Below are 15,246 nucleotides of genomic sequence, written 5' to 3' on the forward strand. Positions count from 1 at the left end.
ACACCTTATACAATTGCAGCAGAACCTCCCTAGTCTTAAACTCCATCCCTCTAGCAATGAAGGACAAAATTCCATTTGCCTTCTTAATCACCTGTTGCACCTGAAAACCAACTTTCTGCGACTCATGCACTAGCACACCCAGGTCCCTCAGCACAGCAGAATGTTTTAATATTTTATCATTTAAATAATAATCCCTTTTGCTGTTATTCCTACCAAAATGGATAACCTCACATTTGTCAACATTGTATTCCATCTGCCAGACCCTAGCCCATTCACTTAGCCTATCCAAATCCCTCTGCAGACTTCCAGTATCCTCTGCACTTTTTGCTTTACCACTCATCTTAGTGTCGTCTGCAAACTTGGACACATTGCCCTTGGTCCCCAACTCCAAATCATCTATGTAAATTGTGAACAGTTGTGGGCCCAACACTGACCCCTGAGGGACACCACTAGCTACTGATTGCCAACCAGAGAAACATCCATTAATCCCCATTCTTTGCTTTCTATTAATTAACCAATCCTCTATCCATACTACTACTTTCCCCTTAATGCCATGCATCTTTATCTTATGCAACAACCTTTTGTGTGGCACCTTGTCAAAGGCTTTCTGGAAATCCAGATATACCACATCCATTGGCTCCCCGTTATCTACCGCACTGTTAATGTCCTCAAAAAATTCCACTAAATTAGTTAGGCACGACCTGCCCTTTATGAACCCATGCTGCGCCTGTCCAATGGGACAATTTCCATCCAGATGCCTCGCTATTTCTTCCTTGATGATAGATTCCAGATTCCAGCACCTTCCCTACTACCGAAGTTAAGCTCACTGGCATATAATTACCCGCTTTCTGCCGACCTCCTTTTTTAAACAGTGGTGTCACGTTTGCTAATTTCCAATCCGCCGAGACCACCCCAGAGTCTAGTGAATTTTGGTAAATTATCACTAGTGCATTTGCAATTTCCCTAGCCATCTCTTTTAGCACTCTGGGATGCATTCCATCAGGGACAGGAGACTTGTCTACCTTTAGCCCCATTAGCTTGCCCATCACTACCTCCTTGGTGATATAAATCCTCTCAAGGTCCTCACCTGTCATAGCCTCATTTCCATCAGTCACTGGCATGTTATTTGTGCCTTCCATTGTGAAGACCGACCCAAAAAACCTGTTCAGTTCCTCAGCCATTTCCTCATCTCCCATTATTAAATCTCCCTTCTCATCCTCTAAAGGATCAATATTTACCTTAGCCACTCTTTTTTGTTTTATTTATTTGTAGAAACTTTTACTATCTGTTTTTATATTCTGAGCAAGTTTACTCTCATCATCTATCATACTCTTCTTTATAGCTTTTTTAGTAGCTTTCTGTTACCCCCTAAAGATTTCCCAGTCCTCTCGTCTCCCACTAATCATTGCCACTTTGTATGCTTTTTCCTTCCATTTGATACTCTCCCTTATTTCCTTAGATATCCACAGTAGATTTTCCCTCTTTTTACCGTCCTTCCTTATTGTTGGTATAAATCTTTGCTGGGCACTGTGAAAAATCACTTGGAAGGTTCTCCACTGTTCCTCAATTGTTTCACCATAAAATCTTTGCTCCCAGTCTACCTTAGCTAGTTCTTCTCTCATCCCATTGTAATCTCCTTTGTTTAAGCACAAAACACTAGTGCTTGATTTTACTTTCTCACCCTCCATCTGTATTTTAAATTCCACCATATTGTGATCACTCCTTCCGAGAGGATCCCTAACTATGAGATCCTGAATCAATCCTGTCTCATTACACAGGACCAGATCTAGGACCGCTTGTTCCCTCGTAGGTTCCATTACATACTGTTCGAGGAAACTATCGCGGATACATTCTATAAACTCCTCCTCAAGGCTGCCTTGACCGACCTGGTTAAACCAATCAACATGTAGATTAAAATCCCCCATTATAACTGCTGTACCATTTCTACATGCATCCGTTATTTCTTTGTTTATTACCTACCCCACCATAATGTTACTATTTCGTGGCCTACAGACTACTCCTATCAGTGACTTTTTCGCCTTACTATTCCTGATTTCCACCCAAATGGATTCAACCTTATCCTCCATAGCACTGATGTCATCCCTTACTGTTGCCCGGATGTCATCCTTAAATAACAGAGCTACACCACCTCCCTTACCATCCACTCTGTCCTTCCGAATAGTTTGATACCAGTGGATATTTAACCATCCTCTAACCATGTTTCAGTAATGGCCACTAAATCATAGTCATTCACGATGATTTGCGCCATCAACTCATTTACCTTATTCCGAATACTACGAGCATTCAGGTAAAGTACACTTATGTTGGCTTTTTTACCTCTGTTCTTAATCTTAACACCTCGATCAGTAACCTCTCCTAAGTTATATTTCCTCTTAACCTTTCTCCTATTTTCCTTGTCGTCGAATCCATATCTTCCTGTAACAACCTGCCGCGTCGCTTACCATTAATGTTTTCACTTCCCGTTTTATTTCTTTTAGTATTCCTGGTTCTATTCACTGAGCTCCCCTCAGTCACTGTACCTTGTACTGTCGCCCTTTTTGACTATGGCTTCTCTGCCTTACACTTTCCCCCTTACTGCCTTTTGTTTCTGTCCCTGTTTTACTACCTTCCAACTTCCTGCATCGGTTCCCATCCCCCTGCCACATTAGTTTAAACTCTCCCCAACAGCCCGAGAGTTGAACAGCAAGGTAGAATTTCTCTTGTTCATAGAATGATAAGCACAGGAACAAACATACACATCAGGTGAAGTAGGCCATTCAGCCCCTCATGCCTGCTCTTCTGGAAATGTTACATTCCCACCTACCCCTATCACCTTTGACTCACTTATTAGTCAAATACCTCCCCGGTGTTCCAAAAACCCCCGGTAATGGGCTGGTTGCATAGGTCAAGGAGGGACTGTTGAGGGCTGTGCAAGGGGGTGCCTTCGGGCAGGAGATGCCACGCTAGCAAACATTGCTAGTGAGCAGAAGGGAGGTGATGGAGGATTTGTAAGGGTGGCCAGGTGAATGAGATATGGCAGATTTGGGAGGCTGAGCGTGGTCGTGGGCCTGGTTCAGAGCGGGATTAAGTGAGGCAGAACAGGTGGCGGTTAGAGGGGAATAGAGGCATAAGCCACCAATAAGAGTCATGATGTGGAACGTCCGGAAGCTAAATGGACCGGTCAAGAGGTCCCGGGTTTTTTCATACTGTAGCCACCCAAAATGGCTGATTCCCTATTAATTTGGCCAAAACCCGATTTAAAATGGCTAACCGGAAAGGCTGATGGGAAAAGCAGCCAACAGGACACAAACGGACAGCTGCAGACAGAATATCATATTCGGCTCTGGGGAAGTCGGCCCAGATCGATACTCAAGACTATTAGCAGCACATCAACCCAGACATCTGCAGTTTAATCGGCTATCCCCGGGAACAATTGCAACATATTAGCAATTGAATGCCGGGCCAGACCTGTCGGCGCCTGCAGTGGCCGAAACAAAGACAGGTGAACGCCCACCCCCCGATCGGGGAATCGCCCCGTTATGGGATATATCGAACCCAGTGATCAGGGAACAAGTCCAATCACTTGGGACTCAGGGTCAAGGGCTGCCCCGAGAGGCAGGAAGCCCCTGGGCCCTATAAAGTGAGGGGCCAAGTTCAGATCTCTCTCTCTCTCCCTTCTTCTCCTGCTCGAGACCTTCGCAAGAACATCAACCAGAAACAGTAAGTCTGACTCCAGCGATCGCTACCCGATAAAGACTCCTAGCCATCGACCCACATCAGCCTTTTTGAATCCCGCGGGCCAGATCCGATTCGATAAGCCATTCGTTTCCCTGATCTGGTGGGCTCTTCCTAAAGTTAAGTATTGGCCAGTAGTGATAGGTTTCTATATAGACAGCAGGATTATTGTGTAAGCATTACTTGTTGTATATAATAAATGACCGTTGATTTCAATCTTACTAAGCGGTGTGCTGACTTATTAATCATAACTCGAGCTTGAACCACGTGGCAGTATCAGAAAGATACCTGGCGACTCGTGAGCAAAGGTGACATAATCAGAGCTAATAAACTAAGACTAAAAAGAGCAACAATACGCGAGGGGTTCGAAAGTGGAGATGACTGTTCTACAGGACATGCATCTCCAGGTGAAGGATAAGGTTAGGTTGAGGAAGGAATGGGTGGGGGGGGGGGGGGGGGGGGGCGCGAGGAGGAAGGAAGAGAAGACGTGTGCCACGGGTGGTTTCAGAGGGCCAAACAGGTTTTGTGAAGGGTAGGCAGCTCTCCAGTATCAGAAGGCTGTTAAATTTAGTTATGACTCTGACAAAGAGGGGGGGGGGGGGGGGGGTGCCAGAGGTTGTGGTTTCTATGGATGCAGAGAAGGCCTTTGATTGGGTGGAGTGGAGGTACTCGTTTGAAATTCTGGGACAGGTTAGGCCAAAGTTTGTGACATGGGTGCATGTGTTATGCATGCCTCCAGTGGCAAGTGTGCGCACGAATGAGGGGATTACACCATGCTTTGCTTTGTGCAATGTAATGAGGCTGGGGTGCCCGCTGTCGCCACTGTTTTTCATGTTGCTGGAGTGTATGGGCAGGATCATGGGCCTGTGAGAGAGGTTTGCAGCCTTATTCAGGTACAAGTTAAATGTTGGAAAGGGCAAGGTGTCTCCGGTGAATGCAGCAAGGCAGGAGTCCAACTTAGGGGCACTGCTGTTTAGGAGGTAGCTCGAGAGAGGTTTGAGTATTTAACGATTCAGCTGAGTGGGTCACGATGCACAGGTGGAATTTGACAGTTAATAGGAGGAGTATGAGGGGCATTTTAAGAGGTGGGACACTTTGCATTTGACACTGGAAGAGGGGGTGCAGGTGAAGATTAATGTGCTGCCAAGGTTACCGTTTATCTTGCAGACCCTCCCAACCTTTCTCCAAGGCCTTCGTTCAGAGAGTGGAGGCACAAACCTCAAAGTTCATGTGGGTGGGGAAGGTGCCGAGGGTGAAGTGGGCTCTGATGCAGAGACAGAAAGGGGGGTTGGCACTCCCAAACCTGCTGCATTACTATTGGGCAATGAATGCAGAGAAGGTGAGGCCATGGTGGGGTGGAGTGGGTCAGGTCGGAAGAGGAGTCCCTCAAGGGTTCCAGTCCGAGTGCCATGGTGACAGCCCTACTGTCGTTAGGGAATTTAGAGTACCCAAATAGTTTGTTTTCCCCAATTAAAGGGGCAATTTAGCTTGCCCAATCCAGCCACCCTGCACAGCTTTGGCTTGTGAGACCCACACAAACACAAGGAGAACGTGCAAACTCCAAGCAGACAGTGACCCGGAGCCAGGATTGAACCCAGGTCATCAGTGCGGTGAGGCAGAAGTGCTAACCACTGCAGCATTGGACGAGCTGCAGTAAAGGTTGGAGCTGCCAAGTGGCAGTGAGTTTAGGTAGAGGCTGGTAAAGGACTGTGCCAAAAGGAGTGGAGGACTTTCCCCAAGATACCATAGTACACGCTGTTGGAGCAACTGCTGCTTCCTGAATTTGGGGGAAGAGTGGGATTGGAGATAGAAACGGGTGGTGGGGGAGCAGGGTGGGGCACAGCTGGTTAGGTTCAAGAGTAAATCGGAGGAGGAGAATAGGTTAGGGATTGTGGTGTGAGGCGATGCGGCGAGTGAACTCAAACCTCCTCCTGCGCAAGGATAAGCTGGATTCAGTTCAATGTGGTGCATAGGGTACATATGGCTTGGGCAAGGTTGAGTGGGTTCTTCCAGGCGGTGGCAGATCGGTGTGAACAGTGTGGGTGAGGGCCAGCAAACCATTCATAGAATTTACAGTGCAGAAGGAGGCTATTCGGCCCATTGAGTCTGCACCAGCGTTTCTGAGCACCCTACCCAAGCCCATACCTCTCACCCTAGCCCCTCACCTCCACTCTATCCCCGTAACCCCACCAACCTTTTTTGGACACTAAAGGCAATTTAACATAGCCAATCCACCTAACCTGCACATCTTTGGACCGTGGGAGGAAACCAGTGCATCCGGAGGAAACTCACGCAGACATGGGGAGAACGTGCAGACTCGGCAGAAAGTGACCCAAGCCAGGAATCGAAACTGGGACCCTGGAGGCCGAGAGAAGCTGGAGAGTTATTGGCAGGCGGTGTTTGGAACACTATCCAAGGTAGTGGGGATGGATGTCTGGCTGGATCCTATGATGCTGATTTTTGGGGTCTCAGAAGTGCCGGAGCATCTCTGGGAGGGTGGGTTGGAAAAGCAGTTGTTTGTGGCCTTCACCTTTGATTCCTCGGCAAAGGATCCTGCTAAACTAGAGGTCAGATACGCCGCTGGGGGTGGCAGCTTGGCTGGGGAATCTGCACGACTTTCTCCGGTTGGAGAAGATAAAGTTCAAGTTGAGGGGGTCAGAAGTGGGGGATGTTGGTGATGTTATTTGAGGAGTTGTTCGTCGCAGGAGGAGGGGAAGTGAATAAAAGGGGAACATTGCACGAACTGTGCGCTGTGATTTCATGGACTGTGTATTTTTCTGTTGTTACACATGAATAAAAGTACCTTTTAAAAAAAACTACATTGTTGTGCACATGTACACAAGTATCCAGGATGCCACATCACTCACTCTGCACGACAGTCCATACACCAACGCAATATTGCATAGTTCCACATCATAGAATCCCCATAGTTCAGGAAGCCATAGTTCAGGAAGCCATAGTTCAGGAAGCCATAGTTCAGGAAGCCATAGTTCAGGAAGCCATAGTTCAGGAAGCCATAGTTCAGGAAGCCATAGTTCAGGAAGCCATAGTTCAGGAAGCCATAGTTCAGGAAGCCATTTGGCCCATGGAGTTTACCCGATCCTTTGAGAAAAAAAAGCCCACTCCCCCACCCTATCCCTGTAACCCAACATAACCTTTTGGGCAGCGAGGTGTAATTTAGCATGGCCAATCTGCCGAACCTGCACATCTTTGGACTGTGGGAGGAAACATGTGGGAAGAAGCTCACAAAACATGGGAAGGACAAGCAAACTCCACGCAAATCATCAAGGCTGGAATTGAACCCAGGTCCCTGGCGCTGTGTACTGCGCCACCCCGAAGATATGGAATACCCAAAAGACGAGTAGTCAGTTAAGTTAAGGGGAGGTAGCAGGATTGCAGTGAAACAGCGATGAGAGAATGCAGAGGGAGAAGTTGGACTTGTTGACAACTACAAATTCACAGCCAGAAGGAAATGTCCCACAAACATTCAAGCTGCAGAACTTGTGGGGAGCCTAATCATTGGTAATTTACCAAAGGCGGAGAAACATGGAAAAGAAGAAAATTAACTAAAATGTCCCTCGCTGGAAGACGAGGAGTTTGAGTAAATGTTCAGATGCAATCGTTCACTGGTGTTCACTGGAAAGAAACTCACAACCATTCAGAAAGGTGATGAGAAATAGGCCCATAACCATAAATCGGAAGTTTTATGCCAGAGCTGCTCGAGAGTAGATCAGATCTTTGGTGAGAAATTAAGAAAATGGATACCCAAAGAAAGACTCTCAAAACAAAGCAATGTCATGTTGACGACAGATTCAAAAACCAGAAATGATTCAAATCAGAGAAGTAGATGAAGGAAAGATGTGAATTGCACATTCCAAGTCATAAAAAGATACTCCTGTTAAATGTTGCAGTTATCAGTAAAAACTAGAAGGAGGAAGTACACCCATTGAAAAGAGCCCTGAAGGCATGGAAGATTTGGTCCAAACATATGCAGTATTTGATAAGATGGAGAGAAAAGGGAGCCAACGTTTCAAGTCTGGATGACTTTGTCAAAGCCATTCAGACTCAAAATGTTAGCTCTCTTCTCTCGCCACAGAGGCTGTCAGACCAGAGATTGTCCAGTACTTTCTATTATCGTTTCAGATTCCAGCATCCACAGGAATTTGCTTTTATCTGTTTGATAGGATGGCGGGAATCTCCCATTTTCCTCGATCTCAAGAAACCACAGATTCATCCCCAATGTGAAGTGTCAATAAAACTAAACGGAAAGCTCAAGAGAACCCCAAGCAGTGGATGAAAACAAAGCCAATTGCCAGTCACAAGACCCTACAGGTTGCATAAATTCTATCATTGAGAACTATAACACGAAAAGCTCAATAAATGGATTAGTCAGATACTGGCCTTTTGAAAGAGGTCAGCAAAAGAGTCCTGACAGAAAAGGAATGTACTACTTCAGAAAGCATCCCCTAGAACAAGAGAATAAAGGTCCTGGAAAGACTGAAGGGTGAGCATGGTGACTGAACAGAAGCATATGAAAGAGGAACTACATTCTGTACAGTTAGCAAAGGAAGCATCAAGAGGGAGATCCTGAACTTTCCAGTTCAAAATATTTAATAGCATGTATCAAATAGAAGGAATTAACTATTGCTGTGTGCATCTATATACAAGTATCCAGGATTTCACATTACTCACTCGCAACAGCACTGAGAGTTTGTGCACCAATGCCTCGTTCCACAGCACGAAAGGAGCGGAGTGTGGGCACGATCTAACCAAAAAATAGAATCCGTTCTGGGCAGGAATCGAGGAGTCATTCTTGGCACTACAAGCGGCGGGAATGATCCCGCTGTCTCACGGCTCTTTATTTCGGTGACCTAGTGGCAAACTACCCTGCAAGGTCACACTCGGCCGCCGCCTCTCCTGCATTGAGGAGCTCCACTTGCTGGAACTCCTCCGTGCAGGAGGAGGTTGGGACACTATATTTAAATTGCACCCAAAGATTTCCGGTAGTGGTCATGAAGTGAGTGATTGCACACAGGGCAGCTCCAGTTTGAAGGCATTGGTTTCGGCACTTGATACAGGTAGCTCTGGCAGGAAAGTGGTGCAGAAGGTGGAGAGGGAGATGTTCTCCCCAAGTTGACATGTCTCTACTGGCTACCAGACCTGGCAAAATAAGGACCTGGCTGAGGAATTGGCATGGACCTGTGGCACACCAACATTTGCGAGAATGACAGAGGAGGGGGCAGGGTAGTCGCCAGTGGGAAAGACCCAGGTGGAGCAGTTGATGGCTTTTATCAAAGACTAATTTCACAAGCAAAGGAAGGAGATGCATGGTGACTGGTCGAAGGACATTGAGGGATCAGTAGCACCGCTGTGGGAATCGATGAACCATGTAGAGAAATGCCTTGAGGCACATGGGCAATGATACGCGAGGTAGAGAAGATGGTGTCCGACCACGGCGATCGCATTGTGACCCTGGAGGCGGAGGTGTGGATCCTGGGGGATCTATGCAAGTCGCAGAGAGAGTGAAGGTCAAGGAGAACAGGTCCAGGCGGCAGAAACTGCAAATTGAGAGCGTGCCAGAGGATGTAGAAGGAATGTGTCAAGGATGCTGACTGGGTTGGTGGAGGAGGAGGTGCCGGACAAGTCCTCAGAGGTGGACAGGGCCCACAGGTTTGTAAGGCAGAAGCCGAGAGTGGGGGAGTTGCTGTGGGATGTAATTGTGTGGTTGCACAAGTTCACGGAAAAGGAGAAGATTCTACAGTGGGCCAGGGAGAAGTGAGTCTGTGAATGGGAAGGGAACGTGTGTCTAAACAGATCATGACATTGGTGCAGAGCTGGCGAAGAGATGTGCTGGATTCAAAAGGGCCAAGGGAGTGTTGTACCGAAGGAAGATTCAGTTTGGGAAGCTATACTCTGCAAAATCTGTGGGTCACAATTGAAGGCAGAGTATATTAGTTTGAAATGCCAGAAGAGGCCAATTACTTTAAGGGACCATTAACTGGGGGAGAGCTGAGAGTTGGTGTGAGATGGAGGAGCTATTTCTACAAAGATTGGATGTTATGGCTATTGTAGGTTGCCGGAGGGTGGGTCTTTTTTTCCTTCGGGAAGTTATAGGTTTCTAAGGGGGTAATTACACCCCACCCCCCAGCCATTTGTGGTGTTTTTCTTTTTGGAGGGGGCAATTTGCGATTTTGGATGTTCTCTTGTGTGTAGGCATGTGTATGGTTGGGTCTACTGGCTGAGTGGCATTCAGGTGGGTAGGGGGCCATTAGCACAGGCTAAGAAGGGACTGGTGAGGGGAGAGGGAAGGAGGTGTGTGTTTGTGGGGTGGGGGGAGGGTCCTTTGAGCAGGAGCAGCCTGCCACGCTGGCAGGTAATGCTGGTGATCGGAGGCGAGTTGAGGGAGGAGGCTACGAGAGGTGGCTAGGAGAGGAAGGGGGAAGATAATAATAATCTGTATTATTGTCACAAGTAGGCTTACATTAACACTGCATTGAAGTTACTGTGAAAATTCCCTAGTCGCCACACTCCAGCGTCTGTTCGGGTACACTGAGGGAGAATTTACAATGTCCTAGCAAGCACGTCTTTCGGGACTTGTGGGAGAAAACCCACGCAGACACAGGGAGAATGTGCAGGCTGCGCACAGTGACCCAATCCGGGAATCGAACCTGGGACCCTGGTGCTGTGAAGCACCCTGGTGCTGTGAAGCAAAGGTGCTGACCACTGCCACGTGGCAGAGTTGGAGACTGAGCGTAGTCATGGGCGGGGGGGGTGGGGCATCTTGGATGGGCCCGGTTTAGGGTTATATTAGAGTAGGCTAAGTCGGAGGGTAATGATAGAGGATGGCAGATGGTAGAGGGGAGTGGAGTCACAAGCCTCCAGTAAGAATTATAACGTGGAACGTCCGTGGGTTAAATAGGCCAATTAAGAAGTCTTGAGTTTTTGCACAACTGAGAAGTTTGACGACGGAGGTGGTGATCTTTTTACAGGAGATGCACTTCTGGGTGAAGGATCAGGTTCGGTTGAGGAAGGGATGGGTGGGACAAGTATTTCACTCGGGGTTTGACTTTAAGTTGCAGGGGGTAGATATGTGATATTGAGTGCGGTGCTGGAGGGAATGCCGGTGGTGCTAGTCAAAGTATACACACCGAATTGGAACGACGTGGGGTTTGTGAAGGGTTTACTGGAAATATCCTGGACTTTGCTACGTACCAGTTGATTGTAGGCAGAGATTTTAATTGTGCGATGGAACCGAGGGTGGACAGGTCGAGCCCCAAGTCAATTGGAAGGTTGAGGATGGCAAAGGTGTTGGGAGGATTTATGGAATGAGTGTACAAGGTGTATTTATTCAACAACTGATTTCTTTGTGGCGAGTTGAATGGTTTTGATGATGCGGGAATCAAAATTTCTGATCACGCACCGTATTGGCTGGAAGTGAAGCTTAGCTTGGGGCAAGTGCAGAGGTTGGGATGGAGGCTAGATTTGGGTCTTTTGGACGATAAGGGGTTTTGTGAAAAGGCGAGGTAAGTGTCGACGATAGGTGTCGGCGGCCACGTTCTGGGAGGTGTTGAAAGCAGTAGTCAAAGGGGAGGTTATCTCATTCAAGGTGCACAGGGATAGGAGGAGGGAGGAGCATGGGTGGTTGCTGGACTCAATTGTCATAGAATTTACAGTACAGAAGGAGGCCATTTGGCCCATCAAGACGGCACTGGCCCTTGGAAAGAGCACCCTACCCAAGTCGAGGTCGACAGAAGGTACTCGGAAGCTCCCACTAAAGAGCTGTTGGCAGAGCCCAAAAAGAGTTTTCAGGGGCAGTGCGATAGGCTGATGACAGGAAGCCACTGGGGTAGCTATGGAGAGGAGGGGGTGCAAAATGAATACGGAGAGAAGGCAAGCCATATGCTGGCCCACCAACTGCAGAGCTGGCTGTGTCCAAGGAAATTTTAAGGGTGCGAACAGAGAAGGAAGTGGTAGTGTCAGAGCTGGGGAGGATAAAGTGTTCAGAGGGTATTCTGAGAAATTGTACAAGATGAGCCAGGTGAGAGGAAGGGGATATGGGACAGTTTTTAAGATGGGTTGGAGTTTCCAAGGTTGGAGAAAGAGAAGAGGCAGGTGTTGGAGGAGCCGTTGGGGCTGAGAGAGGTGAATGGCTTAGATAGGGTGGATGTAGGGAAGTTGTTTCCATTGGCAGGGGAGACTAGGACCTGGGGGCACAGCCTTAGAATAAAAGGGAGTCACTTTAGAACAGAGATGAGGAGAAATTTCTTCAGCCAGAGAGTGGTGGGTCTGTGGAATTCATTGCCACAGAGGGCGGTGGAGGCCGGGACGTTGAGTGTCTTTAAGACAGAAGTTGATAAATTCTTGATTTCGCGAGGAATTAAGGGCTATGGAGAGAGAGCGGGTAAATGGAGTTGAAATCAGCCATGATTGAATGGTGGAGTGGACTCGATGGGCCGAATGGCCTTACTTCCACTCCTATGTCTTATGGTCATATGGACAGTGGGGGTGTTGGTAAAATGGGAAAAATTGTCCAAACTGTGGACAGAGTATTTGTGAAGTGTGATTTTGTATATGTTGCTGGTTTTAAAAAAAATATATAAACACAAGTTTTTACTAATACTCTTTAAAGAACAACAAAATTATGCACTGAACTGTGACCAACGGATCGTGCCAAAAGATGGTTCTAAGGCCCCCCAACTCAAATGTGCAAGGTACCGAAGGCCCGATCCACAGTAGCACTGTCAGTGTGCCGACACTAGTTCAGGTGGGACGTGGCAGACTATGGGTGGGATTTTCGGATGTTTACACCAGCAGGGGAAATTCCGGTCCCAAGCCAGCGCACAGGTTTCCTGGCAGCGAGGGGTGGGGTGTCAATGGGAAATCCTGTTGATAGTGGCAAGTCCAGTAGATTCCGCTGGTGGGCCACCTCCCCCGCCAAAAAACACATGGCAGGATGGTTGTTAAATCCAGCCCCATGTCGGAGTGAATATACTGAGCTTCAACAGCAGCTGCAACTCGGGTTCACAAGCCAAATGAAGCAGAGGCCAATGAGGTCCAAATTGTTGTCTATAGTTACTAAAAACCCTTTCCCCAGTGAGCTGCCAGGGAATTTATTGTTTTTAATTTCTGATAATCATTAAGGGTGAATGGATTGTTGGGGCAGGGCGGAGGGGGAGGTGGTGTCAAAATAAATCGATAGCATTAAAACATTTTAAAACAAAAGTTAATCATAATATCTACAGTTCAGGAGGCCATTTGGCACATCAGGTCTGCACGGAACCTCTGAAAGAGCACCCTCCCCAAGCCCAATCCCCCACTATATCCTCTTAACCCCACATAAACGTAACATTGGACGCCAAGGGGAAATTTAGCATGGCCGAGCCACCTAGCTACACATCTTTGCACTGTGGGCGACACGAGTTTAACTCGAGTTAAAACAACAGAAATGAAACCTTCTTAAACTTCCAATAGTCATTAGTCAATAAATTCCAAAAAACGCCACATTGACTAAAACTCTACTTAAAGTGAAATTGATGAACTTCTTTTTGCAAATACACCCTTCAAGATGTACCAATTAGACTTTAAAACTAAAGGATATCCCAATAACTGTTGAATTCAGCATTGTTCTAGCAGATGTGAAATGTTTCTCATGACAAAAAAAGTGCACCAACTTACCTTGCACATGAATTACTACAAACATGCTCAATATTGCTGAATAGATGTGACAATCCCAGCTGACATTATCACTGGACAAGTTTACTACTGGATAAGTCAGATCCCAACTTATTTTTTGTTTAGATACATGAATGAACAGTCATATGACTGCCAATTAATTAGAATAAAACATTAAACAAGAATAAGTATACACTACTTCAACCATGCCTTTACAAATATATACAGATGTGTAACGATCAAAGTTACAAAATCTACACTATAATGATCAAGTGCACAGCCCATGTATCAGCAAAATGTGGTCAGACACCCGACACACTAAAACAAAGTGACAGATGCCACACAACTCCTATGGAGTTCTCATCAATTCGCCCCATATACTCATTACAGTCAACTGGTCTCACTAATACTCTCCCATATACTCATCACACAGTCAACTGGTCTCACGGAAACACTGATTTACACGCACAAGGGTTTCCAAACTCCACTCAAGGAACAGACCTTGGAATCTTTTCCGAAATAACACTTTCTCTTTGAAATCTTCACCGAGGATCTACCTCCAGGGTTCCAACCTCTCCTATCAGTATTCATCTACCCTGAATTGGCATGCATTCAAGTTTCACCTTGCACACTGGCAAGTCCCCAGCTGTGTCAATGTAACACCAATGCTTCACAGGCCCACAAGAAGTCACCAACCTTTGACTTCAGTCTTCCTTGAACTTGTCCCATTCCCTGGTTTCTCAGTTGAATCATGTGTGGGACTGCAATTGAGTCAGCCAGCAGAGATTATGTTGTGGCTGCACAAGGTATGTTACAAGTTTTGGATGTTTTGTCACCCCCACTCACCTCCCTTGAGTAACACCCTAACCTCTCCCATGGTCAACACGTCACTTACTTCGTTTCATAAGAATTGGTCACCCTGACCTCCAATCTCATGAGACACCTCCCAACTGAACCAATGCTGACGGTGTTAGTAAAGTTTATTTCCCAACCCTTACCGGCGTAAGCCCTTCCCTATTAGTCCATTCATAAATTGTATATTTTTAATAGTCAAAACGAACGAATTAAAAACAAAAAGCAACATATGAAGAAACACGGTTTGTTCTGCACATTTCTGTAAATCTACAACTCGGCACATTAAATCAACTCCTCCAAAAAGCGATATTTTTAATCTACAGAGTTCACGGGGGGAGGGAGTAAATAGCGATCAGCAAATAGCAAATTCCACGCATACAAATAGTATTTACAACGTTAATTGAATCTATCTTAGTGATATGGAAATAGACAAACTTACCAACGAATTAGTATAAAATATTTTATTACATGACCCAGTGCTGCAGTTACTGAACAAAAATCAACAACTCTACTGGAGTCAGCTCCCTGAAATGAAGCCAATAGGACAAAGTTCAATTACCCTGTAACAACCAGTCCCCAAGCAGGAGGAATTTTGGCAGCTGTTGGGAAATTAATCCTTTCTCATTCGTAAGTACCTCGTGGAATGTGACCAAATGCAATAAACATTTTTTTGCCAAACACAAATTACGAGTAGATCATTATTGTTCATCTGAAAAGCGTATCCCGATTTCTGCCCATTAATAACTCGAAACTGGCAAGAAACACATAGAAACGCTAATTAGCACACTTCATTCAGTTCACATTTTATCCGGACTGAGCGCCTTCGTTAAGCAAAAGTATCATCACTTCACATCAAGTGCAATTTTGTCCCGTGTCAGCTATTGGGGGGGGGGGGGGGGGGGAAGTGCGACGTTTTAAAATTATTCCTAAAGTACACTGACTCAATGTTAATGGGGTTGGAGGATAAAGAGGGAGAGGTGTGTA

The 15,246-nt window shown here is 46.4% G+C and overlaps 1 protein-coding gene across 2 annotated transcripts in view; it reads right to left on the minus strand.

Annotated features, from left to right (window-relative positions):
* The window catches only part of mtus1b (microtubule associated tumor suppressor 1b), a 255,322-nt gene extending 240,537 nt beyond the window's left edge, over positions 1-14,785 (minus strand). The window contains exon 1 of one of the 2 annotated variants that reach the window (XM_072496874.1): positions 14,702-14,785. The gene's annotated coding sequence lies outside the window, so the exon portion shown is untranslated. Of the gene's footprint in view, positions 1-14,103; positions 14,162-14,701 lie in introns of those variants that run through there. The other variant, XM_072496872.1, reaches the window with a different exon arrangement.
* Positions 14,786-15,246: the final 461 nt, after the last annotated feature.

The sequence above is a fragment of the Scyliorhinus torazame genome, chromosome 3, assembly GCF_047496885.1.
Source record: "Scyliorhinus torazame isolate Kashiwa2021f chromosome 3, sScyTor2.1, whole genome shotgun sequence".
NCBI lineage: Eukaryota > Metazoa > Chordata > Chondrichthyes > Carcharhiniformes > Scyliorhinidae > Scyliorhinus > Scyliorhinus torazame.